The 17210-nt window shown below is 43.9% G+C and overlaps 1 protein-coding gene and 1 non-coding gene across 4 annotated transcripts in view; both read left to right on the top strand.

Moving 5' to 3' along the window:
* Positions 1 to 17210, top strand: part of CA10 (carbonic anhydrase 10 (inactive)) — a 409114-nt gene that overhangs the window by 332414 nt on the left and 59490 nt on the right. The window lies entirely within an intron of this gene.
* LOC115942961 (U8 small nucleolar RNA) lies at positions 10059 to 10191 on the top strand. Its single transcript, XR_004077547.1, has one exon. It is a non-coding gene; the product is annotated as a U8 small nucleolar RNA (small nucleolar RNA).

Raw genomic sequence — 17210 nt, 5'->3', positions numbered from 1 at the left:
AATTGAATCAGGGTCTCAGGGAGTGGGGTCTAGATATGCACCTTTATATAAATTACCCCCAAGAGATTTTGGTGAGTGACCACTGTGCCAGTTTTAGCTCAGAATATGCCTGAATTATCCCAGTTTTCTAAACAATGAGGACTTAATCAACAAAACCATACCGCACAAAAATTTAAAAGGGCACCCGGTGTTATGGCAAATGGCAAAGCTGGGGTGCTGTCTAGACAGATGAGATTTGGAGAACAGCTTCCCAAGCAGGCAAGCCAGAGCATTGGCCTCAGCATAAGTACTATTACACCTTGTCTTGGGCAGACCACATCAGCTGTGTTACTTTTCTTTCCCAGCCCCTCAGTATGAGTGGTCTCAGTATGAGTGGTCTCTGAACTGGTGTGGGTTTAGGTATAAGAAATCAGAATGCTAGAAGCACCAAAACAATGTCACGTGGCTAAGTATTAGCCTTTGAGATATTTAAGAGTTTAGTGACCAAGAAAATTTTGGCACCTTCTCTGTGGCATGAGGGAAAAGACCTAGGGTCCATGGATGGAAGTCCTAGAAAGATGGAGTTCAACTAAATAAATATACGTTCTAACAATGAGAGCTATCCATTGATGGAATGAGTTTGCCTCTGAAGATAGTGAATTCCCATCACTGGAATTATTAAGCATGGAATGGAATTTGAGGACTTCATAACAGTGACTCATCTCATATCCTCATGAGCAAAGAATGTACCTTCTAGTACTGAAATCCCATGTAATCCATGATTTCCTTATAGAAAATGTCCCCCAACCAGATTCCACTGAGTGTTAGCCCCAGTTTGAGTAAATATAGCCCATCCTGGAGGTTAATGTCTTATTTTTATTTTGTGCTGTCTTCAAAGCCACCTTTGGTCTCTGTTTTTGGCTATCCTCTGAGAGGACCTAAGTAGACACTTCTAGCAACAGAGCGTGTGTTTATTTTGTTGACAATGAATAATCACATCGCCATCTGTCCCATCTATCATCGCCAATCGTGATAAGTCAATTAATGCCAGGCATTTTCCTTGGCACGGCGCAGCAGTCGTTATCTCAAGAGCTGAAGATTAATTGCAGTCTTGTCTAGTGAGGTTATTGTAATTGATGGTAATCATTTGCTTTGTTTTATAAAGCTGTGTGGATGTACGACACAGTCAGCAACTGCATTTTTATAAAAATTATTCATGTCCTACACGGAGCATTCCTGGATGCCTTGTTGGGGGCTGGTGATAAATGAGCATATTCAGGGATTCAAATGTCTCCATTTTTTCAAGAAGGGAAAATGAACCATTTTTAATATGGAAGACCCTTCACTTGCTAATCATGTCTAACTAACTGGTTAGATTATGTCCACTCTAAAGTAGGGTATTTATGAAAAGAAACAAATGCATTAAGTAGGCAAAAGATAGTATTTGAAAAGAATCCTGGGGATGGATGAAGTTCCAGTAGTGAGGCTAGACAAAAAAGAGGCGTTCTTATTGAGCGGAGGTTGGAAATACTCATTTTGAAAACCTTCCTTAAGTTCTTTCCGAAGGCGCAAGGGAGTGTATATACTGAGACTCGCACCAGCCACTTCGTGGGAAACCTCTGCCAGGTATCCCCGTTCCTGCCATCCATCTTCCCATGTCTCCGGTGTGCTGAGCTCCACAGCCCCGCATAGCAGACAGTCTGCTGAGGGGCATGTATATTTAAAATACAGGGTCACGCGGCTTGTATTTGAGGATGGTTCTGGAAGGGGGTTATGAAATAGCTCTCTCGGGACTGTTTTAAGGAGAGAACACTTGGACAGCTCTGTGGCCGGACACAGTCGCTGCTCCCGCTGAAGGTGAGGTAGGAACATGAGCTTTTCCTGGCTCAGCCTCTTGAGTCTCTGATTCTGCTCACACACATCCGAGCAAGGAACGAGTCCACAGCTATTGCTATGAATGTGGATAAGATTGCTTCATTAAAAGGAGGAACAAAAGTCGTATGTTATTTATTTATGGGTTTGTTTGCTTGTTTGTTTGTTTGCTTATCTATTTATTTAGTGGCTCTGAACCAGAATAGGGAATACAATTATCTCCATGCAAACAACTGAGAAGTGCAGAAAATGCAGGCCCTGTCCCCTTAAAGGAGTCTGTTACTTGCATCCTTTAGACCCTGGCTGCACTAAAGCCACACAAATTTGTAGGAATAAGCAACACCAGGTTGTTCTGCAGGGTGCTAGAGTATGAAATGCGCTGAGGAGCACATCACGGAGAACCAGGGCCCCATTAGGCACGGAACGGCTCTGGGGGGAGGTACTCAGCCAATGTAATTAGCACTTTGCCAGGAGGCTGGGACCTCCTTGTAGAGATGTTCATTGACACAAGTGGAGTTTTGAAGGGGAATGAGAATTGGGATGTTTAAGAATAACAGGTACATGGTCATACGTATGGAAGAACTCCCTGAGTGCCGAGGTAAAGGCGTTCCCTCTGTTCTGAATGCCAGCTTTCTCTCTCTCTTCCTCATTTGCGCACAGCTCCCCAACCCCACCCCACACCCCAGAACTTTCCAAGCCTCCTCCCCTCCTCCCAGCCAGTGACTCCCAGAGAATCCTCCATATTCACCTATTTCAGTAGTCCGCAAGCCGTAGCCTGTGGGCCAAATTCAGTCGAGTAGCTAAGCATGGTTTACATGTTTAAAGGATTGGGTTTTTAAAAAAAGAAGAAGAAGAACATGCAACAGAGACTCTGTGTGGCCTGCAAAAGCCGAAATATTTACAAAATATCTGGCCTTTTACACAAAAATGTTGCTGGCCTCAATCTATTAAATTGCCCATCACTGTAGATTTTATAACTGTTTACTCTCAGTTCTCTTGGAACTGGAGTTCTTTGTTGATAGAGATTTTATTTTGATCATCGCTGTATTCCCAGCACTTTGTACATTGTCAGACACATGAGGGCAGAGTCCATAAATGTTTACTGAATGAAAAAATAAATGATCTTCATACACTCCTTCAGGACAGGGACTTTTTTCACTATTCATCTTTGTATACCATACACCTAGCACAGTACCCACCATACAGTAGGTGCTTAATTGATGTTTGTGGAATGAGTCATTCAATCACTGAATCTATAACTCAATCAACTCTTGGCAACCTAGGAATTCAAAGCTTACAGGAATTTTTTCCTGGAATTTTGGGTGTGTTGTATTCATTGACTATACCAGGAATATGCAGCCTCATCTAAATTGAAGATGGGGTGTTTCAATAAAGGCTGTCCAAAGCACCAAGTTCTATTAGAAACTGGAAAAGAGAAAGAGTGGTTTAGTTCACAGCAACCACTAAGGTGTGTTCGGGGCTTTCTTTGTGAAAGGATTGTACTTTGAGAGATGCAAAATGTATTAACAAGGTACTAACCTAGCCCTATCCTCAGTGTGGTAAAGAACACAAAAACATTGAACAATTGTCACCTTGGAGGAACAAGGCACAGACTTGAGTCAATTACTCAGCAGCACAATCCAGAACTTGCTCAGGCACGTCCACAGCTGCCTACCGAATCTCACTGCTAACATCTGGACACTGTTTACGTGCTTCCTGATTTGCTTTTCCTTCCTTCCTTCCTTCTTTCCTTCTTTCCTTCAGCTAACAAATATTGAGTGCCTACCATGTGCTACAGTGAAGAAAACAGATAAAAATCCTTCCTGTATGGTGCTTATAGTCAAGTGAGAATGGACAAGTAATAAATAATAAACATAATAAATGAGTAAATGCATATGGTAAGTTAGAATAAGATCAACACTATGGGAAAAGAAATAGAGTCAGGAGGGATCAGAGCATGAGGAGGGGAGGTAATGAGTTACAAGGGTAAACAGGATCATCTGTATAAGCTGTGTTGAGAGGATGTCATCTGTGAGGTTGCCATAGAGATGTCTGGGGGAAGGACATTCCAGGCAGAGGTAAGAGCCGCTACCATGGCTTTGAAGTGGGAGAGAGCTGTGAGCGTTCTAGGAAGAGGGAGAGCAGCCCCAACACAGAGTAAGAGAGAGGGCGTGAGAAGTCAGGGAGGTGAGAGTGGGCAGGGCTGCTGCATATCAGGTCCTCTTTGCCTGGACTTTGTATGGACTTTGGCCGTTACTGTCAATGAATTCCAAAGCACAACATAAATTCTCCCATTGAATCACCAACACTGGCTCCGTGAAGTTGCCTCTTGGTATTGTCTCCCTCTTACCTGGAGAACCTAAGGCCCAAGACCATGCAGACAGTAAATGATTGAGGTTGGGCTTAGCTCAGGTCTTCTGATTCATAACATTGATTAACCTAAGCCAAGGTTTACCTACCCATAAACCCCAGAGTAGTGACTACTCGCCTACTCTGGGCCCTAGCCCAGGGGGGACATTCAAGGATCTGTAGACCATGAGTAAGACCCTGACTTCCCAGAATGTTAGCTCCATGCAGTCACAGAGTAGGTCGTACTTTTTAATATGTCCCCATACATGTGACAGGCACCTGACAGATATTACTGAATAAAAAGATTGAATGGGCAAAATGAAGATAAAAGATTGCAACTTTCAGGGTGCCTAAATTATGCCCAGTATATCATGAATTCAGTTCTATTGCCATAAGGCAAACCTAATAAAGTTAATGTCAATATCAACAGCAGTTCTAGACATTTTATGTTAAGTTATTCACAAATACGGAGTAAGTGAATTCTTCAGGGTCCCTGGGAGGAGGAATGGAAAAATGGATAGCCAGTGTGCTAGAAACATTCATGTAGATTCCTCATTTCAGCACTGGAATTACTCCCAGGATCAGACCAGGGAATTAGTCTTTGCCAATGCTAGAAGCCAAAGTTCTGGATCCCAGGAGCCAGTCCCACTCAGAGTTAGCAAACTGGCCTTCGAGAAGCAAAGCAAACAGAAGTCAGAAGCCCAGATGGTGATTGGGCATATTATGATGATGCCAGCAAGCAGATGATGACTGGGATCTAAGGATAGGGAGTCTTCCCTTTGGACATTTTTATAATTGCTTCTGGGAAGGGACAATCCAATCAAGTCAGCAGCTTTCCGAATTGCTAGTTTTAGATGGACACCATGGGGCAGCCAAAGAGAGAAGACATTGCATTTAAAGACAACTTGCTGAGGCAACTCATTATCCCGTGGACTCCCATCCTAACCTGCATCATACCTCTGACCTGGTCCTGCCAGGATGTCATTATGACAGCCACCATCCTCCTCTACTGGACTCTAATCTCCTCCCTGGTGTTCCGTCTAAAGCAGGGAAGGAGGTATTATATTACAAAGACATTGTTAAAGACAGGCATTACCTGGGACTTGATCAAAGTTCAGTGTAGAACCTAACTGTTACCATGGAGACCATCAGTGTTCGGCTTTACAAGTGTCGAATGTGGTCTTCCTTTATTTAGTAAACAATGACATTGACGTTAAGGTGGGTACTGGGCCCAACACCTCAACAAACTAGCTGTACTTTTTTCCACCCATTTCCAAAGCCACAGGAATAAAATCAATTGGAAAAGAAAGGTGTGAGGTAAGAATTCACTACTACTCTGACCACTGTCAAGAGTCACTAAAATTTGCAGAGGTTCCACCAAAAATCACATTTCCTACTTCAAGGTATAGACCCGCTATTGAAAAGAACAAGTCTGCTCAAAGCCTCCGTCTGAAGTGTTAAAATTGGAGGTCCATGGAGGTCACCTCTTCCAACCCACTTACTGTACAAAAGAAAACTCAGATGCCAGAGAGGATAAGAGCCCTGCCCAAAGTCACTGAGAGACAGTGGCAGAATTAGGACTGGAACCTAAGTCTCTGGCGCCCTAATTTGAGATTTAAAATTTTTCAGATAAAAATGTAGATTATATACAATCCCAAGATTCAGCAGGCCCTTTGAGATCATCTGGTTTAGTTGTCCCGTAGAGCAGGTGTAGTCTGATAATCAGATTCCCTATCTTAGTGAGCAGAACCCATCACAAGGACGTTAATGCAGCCAGCCTCAAAAAGGCAAAGACATGGACAGATTATTTTATAAGCATGAGCACTCATCAGCATCCATGAGGAGATGGATCTAGAAGTCACCAAATCACCCCAAACAAAAATACCACCCATGTGAGAACTGTAATAGTGCCTGATTGCAAGAAATGTAGAAATGAAAGACTGGAAGACTAAAACAGAAAGTAGAATTCCTGAAAGATCCTTTGGTTGGTCTTAATACGAAAAGGCAATCACGAGGACCTAAGAATGTAAGCCATGCTTTTCTACAGTTTGAATCCCCCCTCCTACCCACTCTCCCCAATAACCACCTAGAACAACAGCTCAGTAATATTAAATATAAGTAATCTAGATAATAATATTGCAAAATTAAATCATGAGATGTCTAGCCGCTCCATGGATGTGCTGCTATACAATTCAAAATAAGGCCATTTAAAACCCCCAGATTCATTTGCTCTGACATATCGATAAACTTTTGCTGAAACAAAGCTAATCATCTCAATGGTGCCGACTTAATTGCTCGCCAGTTGACAGATAATAAACAGACCTGAGGATTAAAATATGAACTAATTACTGTACTCAATTCCATTTACTTGATTTCATGTTCCATTAATTTTTTGCATCATTTCTGGTAGAAGCCTTAGATTTATGGTCGCCCCAAATGAATTATGCCATTTAGTTGCCTGTGGCATGCTCGTGTTCAGAATTGGTTGGAAAGAGCAGAATTCTGGGCAGTAAATATTTAGCCAAAGCAGCCCAGGATATAGTAAGTGAAGGTAATTATCTGTTCCCAAATACCAGCCAGGGTCAACCTCTATAAATCTATCCCCGTCTCAGCAGTAAAAGGGCAACACTAGGATTGCTCTCATGATTATTCATTGGATCATCTTGTTAGAAAGCAGTTGCCTTGGTCCGGAAGAGGGCTACAGGGAAGCCGAGACAAGCGCACGGTGGGGAAGGGACAGTGGCTTGGGAGTCAGACTCTTGTGCCACCAGACAGAGGGTAATGTTTTTACTTAAAAGATCTGCCTTCAACACCCTGTTCTGTCGCCTACTAGCTGTGTGATTTCAGCAAGGGCAAAACGGGGCAAATCACTTAGCCTTCCTTAACCTTTTTAAACTCTTATCTGGGTTTAATAATGCCAGTCCTATATACATGATCAGTTGATTGTGTATTGAGGAAAAGCATTCCTGTGATAGGGCTTCTTAAGCTGCAAAGTGCTATGCCAGTCATCTAGTCCAAAATCTTTGCAGAGAAGACCTATAAAGATAATCACAACATACCAAGATGGTTGCTACCATTGGTTTTCATTTGTTGAGCTTGTACCATGACCCAGTTCAGTGCCTTCTCACACCCATTGCTCACAACAAACCTGTGAGCTAACACTCGGAAGCACCATTTTTACAAAAAGGAAAAGAAAGTCAGAGAGATTAAAGAACCTGCTTTCAGTCACATGGTCCATATGGGGAAGAGCGGGGATTTGAACCCAGGTCTCTGCCTTCAGCTATGCAAAGTCAAGGCACCTAACTGGTTCTGCTTCTAAGTAGCTGCTTGATCACGGGTAAGTTCATTCTCTCTAATCACGAATACCCCGTGTGTCACCTGAGAGGATGTTTCAGCCCCTCCCAGTTCTGCACCAGCCTTAAGAATAACCTGCACTTTTTCTGGCTATAAAGTGAGACAGGAGCCTATCTCTCCAAGTGGCACGAACTGCAATGGGAAATACGACACAGCATCCTTTTGTGCACCTGCCGAGGACTGTAGATTCATTCACCTGCCCCTCTCAGATGGACAGTAACTAGGACGTTACATACAGATGCACAGTGATGTTTTTTTTGCTCTCGTGTCTTTGAAATACAGTAAGCAAGGTATTGCGTATCTGTAAATTTGTTTGTGAATAAACACATCTGTTTCCCTCTGCAAAGCATGGGAAACCATATTCCTTAGTCTCAGAGGTGGCTTGGGCAAATACATTTTCCGGTACTGGATCTGTTTGCTGAGCTAGAAATTTCTGGATTGAGTCTTAAAAATGGACCCTGCAGGAGCTGTTTGGCAAAATGAGCTTAGCCAGAAGATTTTAAATCATACTCCCAGCCAGGAAAAGGGGGAAGGCCTAGCGATCACCAGATACCTGCCTCAGGAATCAGTGCCCCTGCTCCAGGTTTTTCAAAGCAAATAGCTGTGTCTGCTTCAGGAAGGACCAGTCTGGTGGACCCAAACAGCCACCCAGAACAACTATTGTTTCTGTAAGGTCCTTGGTGGGGATCACACATTTCCTGTTGCACCTGCGTGTCTAGGGCTGATGTGTTCCCCTTCCCCCAGGTGACAAGCTGGGACCTTCTTGCACAAGCAGCAGTTAATCGCAGAGGTTAAAATTGCCAGAGTTATTCATTCCTATGTTTGAATCTGGCTTTGTCACACACACCTGTGACCTTGGGCAAGTTACTCAACCTACTTGTCCTTCGGTTTCCTTATTGATGAGACTAACAGCGATGCCCATCTGTAGGGCTCCCCTCCCCAGCTTTATTGAGGTAAAGTTTACCTACAATAAAAGTCAGCCATTTTAACTGTACAAGTCAATATATCGTCATAAATATATAGTCATGTAACCAGCGCTACAACTATGATCTCGAACACTTTCATCATCACGAAAGGTGCCCTCATGTCCCTCAGCAGTCAATCCCCTGACCCCTGGTAACCACTGATCTGCTATCACTGTAGTTTTGCTTTTTTCAAATTTCAATGGACTCATACAGTATATAGTCTTTTTTTTTAACTTTATTTTTTAAATTATCATACATTTAAATTAACTGTTTTCCTTTGGCATACAGTTCTCTGAACTTTAGCATGTACAGATTTGCATAACCATCATCATAATCAGGGTACAGAACCGTTCTACCCTATAGGGTATTTTTCAGGATTAAGAGGATCAGTGTATGTAAAGTGCTCAGAACAGAGCCTGGCACGCGGTGAGCGCTCAGTAATGGTAGTGTTTATTGGCAACAGTATGCTTCTTCGGGCTCCATCTTTCAAGGTCAGCATTTTTACCCTCTGTCCCCATCTAGGAATCCAGAGTGGCATCCGTGCAGGAGGTGAAATTCCTACATTTCACCTTTTCTGATTGCTGATTTCTTGTTGGTATTAATACTCCCTAGAAGAGGGCTGCAGATGTGCCACCCACGGGCCAAGGTGTTTGTCCTCAGAACTGCACCTCTTTCTAGTCATCACTGGGGCCCCATGCAAGCCAGTCAGGCCCTGCTAACACCAGCTCGGACGTGTGGTTCTGGAAATAATGTCATTGGCTGGAGCATGTGCAAGGAAGTGCAATCCCCATCCTGGCCTCTGGGAGCGCCCTTCCCCCTCCCCAGATAACGACTCCTTCTCCTTCCTTCTTGCAAAGATCAGCGGCAAATAGAGCATTTTCTCATGCTCTGGGTCTGAGGCAAAACCTTGATCTGTCTAGATAGGATGATCACATGCTCCTAGGGCAGTCTAGATTGAGGTTAGTTGATCCTGGTGTCATTGAAATAGCACCTCCTTTTCTCTCAAAAATGCCCCACTTTGTACAATGAATCATGGTCAATCTGTGTCTAGAAGACCTTGGGCAAGCTGCTTAACCTCTCTGGATCTCCTTCCCCTCATCCAGAAAATGAGAGGATTGGAGTAGCTCGGTCAGAGCCCTTCCAGCACCACGGGGCCCAGGGAAGTAAAATCGTCCTGAGTCATTTTATCATCACATATAAACATTGACGGAGGGGGTCGTTGTGCTGTCTGGAGAGTCAGAAACATGGGTCTGCAATAAAATCTTTATGCTACGTTGAAGAGGTTCCCCCAAAGATTAAGTATATACTCTCTAAGTGGCCACCATCATATCTCCTTTAAGGTAAAAGCTTGGGAAATTAAGACATTTGATGTGACACCAAAAATTAAAGCTGAGCTTGTCCTGCTGACTTGGATATGTCACCTTTACTTGTTAGAATGCCTGAAATACTGAACCTCCTGCTGTGTCTCTGTTACCACGGCCACAGTATACTAGCAGTACTAGTAGGCGCGTGCGCACACGCACACAAACACGCACACAATCGTCAGGTGGGATAATCCTTACCTGTTCCTCCTTCGGGAGGGCAGATCGGAACATGATGATTGGAGTTTGGATGATGCGTGATTAGCGTCTCTGTGTGGCTGGGACTTGCAACAAACACGCACACATTCTACAAGGCTTCAGTCATTCAGCTACCTCCCAGGTAAAATGCTCCTGTGGTTAGTAGGGTATTTTACTAGAAACTACAGGTTCCCCTTGAACCATTTTGCTTTGTGTGTTTTAATTACAATTTAAGTGATTTCTCTACACGGAGCACCCCTAGGAAGAAACCCCAGGAATTATCATCATCATCCACTTAGGCTTTGTTTCAATTCTGGTCTTTAGAGAGCCAGAACAGTAAGAAGATTCTGTCACCGTAAACCCCTCTGTAAATCCCTATTGGTGTCACTCTTTGCCATCAAACAAAAGGGAGAGGGTTTCTGCTCCAAAAGGCGGTTGCCTGCTTTGCTTTTTAAAACCTCGGGGGCATCCAAACACTCAGTCCCACCAAGCTCTAGTGCTGCTTCTGGAGTATTCATTTAGCTTGATTTACATTATTTTAATTTCCTTAGGAGTGTCTTTACTAGCTGGAGGGTGATTTTTTTTCCCTTAATTAAAGAACAAGTTGATTCCAAAGCACACAGAACAAAACAAGCCCCTTCATACCCTGTCTCGCTTGTCACTTTCTCCTGCTGTTCTTGTTTTTGGATGCTTTTCAGCTTTCGCCCCACCTGCCTTCTCAAGCTGGAAATGGGATGGAATGACAGGGGCTGAGGCCCGTCTTTCAGTGGAACCAACAAGCCCTTGGTTTCAATTCTTTTAATTCCCACGAGCAGATGACGGTTTGGGGGACAGGTAGTGTTCTATCTCTTAGATAGAAAAGCTGTATTATCAGCCAGAGCAATTCAACAAAAATCCATGCAGTTGAGCCAAGAATGGCTCCAGCCTAGGACTGCTCAGTGAACAAACCCAGCCACTGTCCTCACGGAGTTCAGGTCCCCAAGGGCATCTTAGGTGTGGTGCTTTGGGATGGAGGTCACAGGAACTCACGCAAGCTAAGTGAAGCGACCAAGACAATCTATGGAAAGCCTCTGGGATATGTCATAGAACTAAAGGTCACCTGGGCCAGTAAAGAGCCTGGAAGCCAGAACTGAGACAAGGTCATGACCCTGGGAACTATTCCAACCCCACTTCTGACCTCCACATAGCTGCTTTATTTTCATTCTCTCCATCAGCTGTCCTTTTCTTCTGATTCTCTGTGCCCATGCAGGGAATAAATGACCCCCCCTTAGGCTCCCAAGTTTAGGTCCTCTTGGATCAAGACCACCTGGCCTGACTGGCTGACTGGCTCTTCATCCCAATTCCGAGTTCTCCAAGAAGAGGTTTGATTTTTTTCCAGCCTAGATCTGATATCCTCTCTGACCCAACCAGCTATGTGTGTGAGATGGTCATGTAGACAAACAGGGCTGGGGGGACCTGCCCTGGTGGGAGGAAGAGCAATTACATGGAGTAAGCAGTTGCTGTAAGCCATACGGACACCCCCAAAAATGTCGACTGTGGTGGGGAACGTAGGTTTTTCCTGCTCAACCCAACAAAATCCACACGATATATTGGACGCGAACCTAGGGGTTGGAGAAGGCTTTCGGACATGAGCAATATCTTGAAAGAGGGGTTATGAATGTGGTTGAAATAGGATGAGAGCATCCCAGACAAATAGTAATAGTACCTGTTAGTAGAAAGAATAAATGTAGTCAATCCCTAGTGTGCCTTCAAAGAATGTAACATCTTGTGATTGTCACAACAATCTTACTCATCGTGGGGACGTCAGTGGCAAATCAGAGCATGTCACTCGTCTTCCTGGCCGCCAGTGCTGCTCTCCCCCTCCTCCCTTTCTGCCAGTACATAAATCACGGGGTGGGCTCAAACAAGTTTCCCAGGGGTTGGCATCAAGCAAACCCACATTCAGATGCCAGTTCCGCCACTAGCTGTGTGCCCTTCAAAAATATTTGGGCTTTTCCAAAATGAGGAAAATGGTAGTAACAATATCAACCTCAGAGGCTTTGTTGTTGGGATAAAACAAGGCAGTGTGAGATCAAGAGCCTTAGCACTGTGTCTGGCCCAGAGATGACAAGAATGTTTCCAGCCCCTTCCCTCTCTATCTGTTGTCTTCTCCAGGGGTGGGCTGATGAGCTGTCTCTGGTAGAACCACACAGACTTAGGAGGGATGTGGTCTAACATTGGAACAGAATAGTTAAAATAAGGACTCTTCCCAGCCACCGAAAGGGAACATTTCTAAAATAATCAGTGGACCTTTACATGTGTTCTCACCTCTTGCCTGTCAGTTTCCAGAACTCAGAGCAAAAAGAGGAAGAATTGTTTATATTGCTCACAATTACTCATTGGCTTGGAACCACTTTCACTTGCTTGGTATTAAGCCTGTCAAGTGAGGCATCCAGTGGGGCTGATCATCCGAGCTCCCTGTTGCCCACCTTAGTCGGAGACCATCTTATCTGGGCACAGATGATTAGTTTATGACAACTGTATCTAATCTCTGTCCCTTCCACAGAACTGAAACAACCCAAGGAATTATTCTGTCCCATGTGTTGACTTAATTTCTTAAGAGCCCCAGATATAGGACGCTCTCCAAAAGCCTTTTGAATATCAAAGTCCAGGATATCCCCATTGGGATAATTTTCTCGTTATTAGTGTTCTGGAAAATGCCAACAGGTGCGAAACACACAGCTTTCTTGGGCAGAGGCTGCTCTTGATCAACACTGCAGGTTATATTATTTAATTTGGGTGCTTGTTTTAATTAAAAGAAAAGTTCATTTACAGTGGACCTTTAATATTGAAGGTGCATTTTTTTTTAACTGGCATATATTCAATTTCTTTTTCAACAGAAAAAAAAAAAGAATGTTTGCTTGAGTTAAGAGCTGGGGATCAGGGTTAAATTTGCAAAACCAACTATATCCCTAGCTATATAGTATGATTTGCTTCACTGCAAATACATGTTAATCCCTTAACCTTGCTCAAGACCCTGTCGATTTTCTGGCCAGATTTATAAAACATTTCTACCAGGAAATAATGGCCAGCAAGTTCAGAAAAAGAATCCAACAAGGAAGAAAATATTCTTGCACTACAAGGTTTGACAAAGTCTGATTGGTGTGTTTAATAACTTCCTCATCAAGGAAACAGAAGAACGATTAATTCAAAATAATGAAAAACACAAAAACTCTGTATAATGAATTATATTTATTCCTCATAGACACGTATTTGAGTTTTTATTGTGTGAAAAATTTTCCCAGCCTCTGGGTTCTAATATGAATAATGAACAATCCATGTCCTTGAGGAGTTTCTGTTCTAGTAAGGAGATACTTAGTGTTTCTCACCGAGTTCTGCGCTAAGAGATGGCACTGCTCCAGGTGGGAATACACAGAGCCGCGGGCAGAGGGTTATGAGCACGAGACTTGACTCTTGCCTCTACTGCTGGGGCTAGCCCTCAGCAAGTTATTTCCCAGGTCTCTGCCTCAGCTCCATCATCTGTAAAATGGGAATAATAATGGCACAAACTTATGCCTCACTGATTCATCCTCTGTCCTGATTTGTTGGCCATTTCAGAGAGATGTCTGAGACTTACTTCCTCTTCTCTGGCCACACACATTGGCCTACACTTTGTGTTTTCTGAAAATTAATGCCACGTCAATATCCCCATCATTAGAGAAAACCAGGATTTATGAGATTTAGCAGAAATGGTATGATGCAGAGGAACATACGTCGGCTGCAGTTCTTAGTTTGTTTTCCTGGTCTTTCTGAGCACCCCTTCTCTGCCATTGCTGCATGGCTGTTAAACAGGTCAGCTTGTCTACCCCACTGGAATGCCTCCACAGAGGGCTGCAGGGGTTGGATATTGGCTGCGTGAGCAAGAGATGGACCAAAGAGATGGCTGTCAAGGAAACTGAAAAAATCCTGGATTTTATTTCTTTCAGGAATACTGGAAACTTCCACGCAAAATGTCAGTTTCTACACCAAAATAGCTTATTCACGCATAGGCTGGTGGAGAACATGATGCAGATGCCTCTTCAGTCACCAGCAAATGAAGAGGGAGCAACAGAATTCACTATTGCTGAACTGTAGGCAGTGACTAAAAGAGGGAGAGAGGGGGTTCATTGCTGGCAAACTTGGCAGTGGTAACTGTCAGGGAAAAAAATACATTAAGGAGGTGGAAATTAAGGAGTCATGCAGGCCTAGTGGCTTGTCACGCAGGCCTTGTTAGCTAAAGAAAGTGACCACGACCTGATTAGACACAAGGGACTTCCTTCTCACGCAGTGCTTGAGTTCCCCTAGCGTTGGGATTACCTGCTCACTCCCTGGGTCTGGGGCATGTGGGGATGAGTTGCAAGGTTAAAGGTGATGCAGAAAAAGAGAGCAGGTTAAACAGCTCAGAAGCACCAGCAATGAGTACATACTGCTTTTTTAATAAGAAGGTCAAGGTGGGCATCACTGAAAAGATGACATTGGAGCACAACCTGAAAGGTGAGGGGGCCGACCGTGAGCAGAGGGTCCAGAAGAGAATTTCCCCAGAGGAAGCAGCCAGTGCCAAGGCCTAAGTATGGATTGTGCCTGGTGCATTTGGGAAACAGGGTGGTGGTCAGTGAGGTGGAGTGGAAGGGCCGCGAGGGCAGAGGCAGAATGGTGGAAGGTGGATCGTGAAGGTTGGGGGGGCCAAGGTGAGGACTTTGGCTTTCCCTCTGGGTGAGAAGGGGGTCACTGGAGCAGAGTGATGTGGTCTGATGATACCAAGCTTGTTCATGTCCTTTCCCAGGAACGTTCTTCCCCCTGCCCTTTTCGTGTCTGACTCCTTGTTACTCAGATCTCAGCCGCAACTGTCCCTAACTACGTGGTCACTCACAGTCACAGCAGCCTGCTTTAATGCTTGGCTCAGCATTTATCACTTACTGATAATTTCCCCCAGGTATCTACTTATTTGCATATCTTCTATCTCCCTTCATCAAAAAGCAAGCTCTGCTAATTCCTCCCCTCTGGAGCATGGGCAGGACTTACTGACTTGCTTTCCAAAGAAAGAAATGGAAAGCGGGGGGGAAATGTTTGCTTTCCAGAGGAGAATCCTGAACCGAGTAGTGAAGGTTAACATTACTGGGGATGCCATGTGGATATCAGCTGCTCCCGGAAGTGACGAGAAGGATACTCCACCTTTGTGATGGCATCCAAAACCCCATTATCACGGTATAATCATGAGATTTAGCAGAAATGGTATCCCCTGTCCTAGCAGGGGAACAGAACAGATACAGGATATGTTCTCAGACAGACCCAAACTGAGGGACTTTCATGAAATATCTGATAAGCAGCCTTCAAAAACTCTCAGATCATGAAAAACAAGGAAAGACAGAAGAATTATCAGAGACTGGAGGGGAGTGAGGAGAAAGGACAACTATCTAAGATTGGTCCTGAGAAAAGGTCAGTGGTGAAAAACTGGGGGAAGCTGAATACAGTCTCCAGTTTAGTTAACAATGTGGTGCCGATGTTAATTTCTTCGTTTTGATAAAAGTCCCACAGTCATGGAACACTAAGGGAAGGTGGATGAAGAACATACACAAACTCCCTGTACTGTTCTTACAGCTCTTACATAAATACAAGATAATTTCAAAATAAAAAGTCTGGGAGGAAAGGCAAGCTCTGCAATATCAGGGACACTGTTGGTCTTCTTTTTCACTGCTATGCCCCTAATGTTTAGGATAGTAATAAGAGCTCAATAAATATCTGATAAATCAATACGATGGATGCTCAGCTCAGTAATGATAGCTTAAAAAATGCATGAAGCAATTAAAGTGCTTTGCAAGTCTCTCTTTACAAATATAAAAGAATATTCTTATTATCCCATTTTGATTTTTAAAAAGGGAGAAAGACCACCCACTTCCTGGGGTATAGCTGCAGAAAGTGACAGCTTAGCTCAGGACCCCTGGGAGCCACTCTATGGGACCACACCATCACTGGGCATCCCTGACCTGCAGCCAACTCTGTTCATAAATATTTTCCAACGCAAAGGTTCTGAGACAAGAGAAACTTCATTTAAAAGTAAAAAAAAAAAAAAAAAAACATCATCTTGGTGACATCTTAGTAATCTGTGTTGATTAAGAATGTGTGGGATACCCCTTTTACCCCAGAGAGTATCATTCTGAAAACGCTTGCCAGAGACTAGAGAAGACCTTTCTTTCTGAAGAATTGAAAATGAAAGCAGGAGATTATGCCCCCTTCTCTCCTCCCGCCACCCCTAAATGCCAGCTTCTCTGTGAAAGGGGTCATTAGAAGGCTCTTGTGGAAGTTAGTCCATTGATGGAGTCTCAGCTTCTAGAAATGCTCCTCCCCACAGGTAGTGTGGGGGCATCAGGGACTTAGCAAGTGGCTAAAGAGTGTGCAGCACCCAGGCAAGGCTGCAGCTAATAAACATCACACACCATGGTGTCCACCCATCCATCCACCGCTGTGCTCAACAAATAGGGGAGCAGCTGATGCAACAGAGAGGCCACTTCGTGAGAATCAACAGCCCTGGGTTCTGATCCCACCAAATGGTTTCATAAATGTGGACAATCCATTTTATTTTGGGGGGCCTCTCCTCTGTCCCATGGGGGCAGATCTCTGGAAAATCTGTAAGTCCCTTTCTGAGTCATTCAAGGTGCATATTAAATATTTCTAAGAGCTCCAGAAAGTGCTCAGGGAAGACGATAGACATGCATTGGAAAGCTATGTAGTAACACAAGACACTAGATGGTTAAGTGTAGACAAATAATTCTATGGAATTATTTTAAAAGAAGGGCCATATGCACCCCAATGTTCATAGCAGCAATGTCCACAATAGCCAAACTGTGGAAAGAGCCGAAATGCCCTTCAACAGATGAATGGATAGAGAAGATGTGGTCCATATATTCAATGGAATATTACTCAGCCATCAGAAAGGATGAATACCCACCTTTTACATCAACATGGATGGGACTGGAGGAGATTATGCTGAGTGAAATAAGTCAAGCAGAGAAAGTCAATTATCATATGGTTTCACTTATTTGTGGAACATAAGGAAGAGCATGGAGGACATTAGGAGAAGGAAGGGAAAAATGAAGGGGGGAAATCAGAGGGGGAG

The sequence above is a fragment of the Leptonychotes weddellii genome, chromosome 15 (genome assembly GCF_054177405.1).
Source record: "Leptonychotes weddellii isolate Sample4059 chromosome 15, ASM5417740v2, whole genome shotgun sequence".
NCBI classification, from domain to species: Eukaryota; Metazoa; Chordata; class Mammalia; order Carnivora; family Phocidae; genus Leptonychotes; species Leptonychotes weddellii.
The sequence above is the reverse complement of the archived record's forward strand: the minus strand, read 5'-3'. Positions and strand labels throughout refer to the sequence as shown.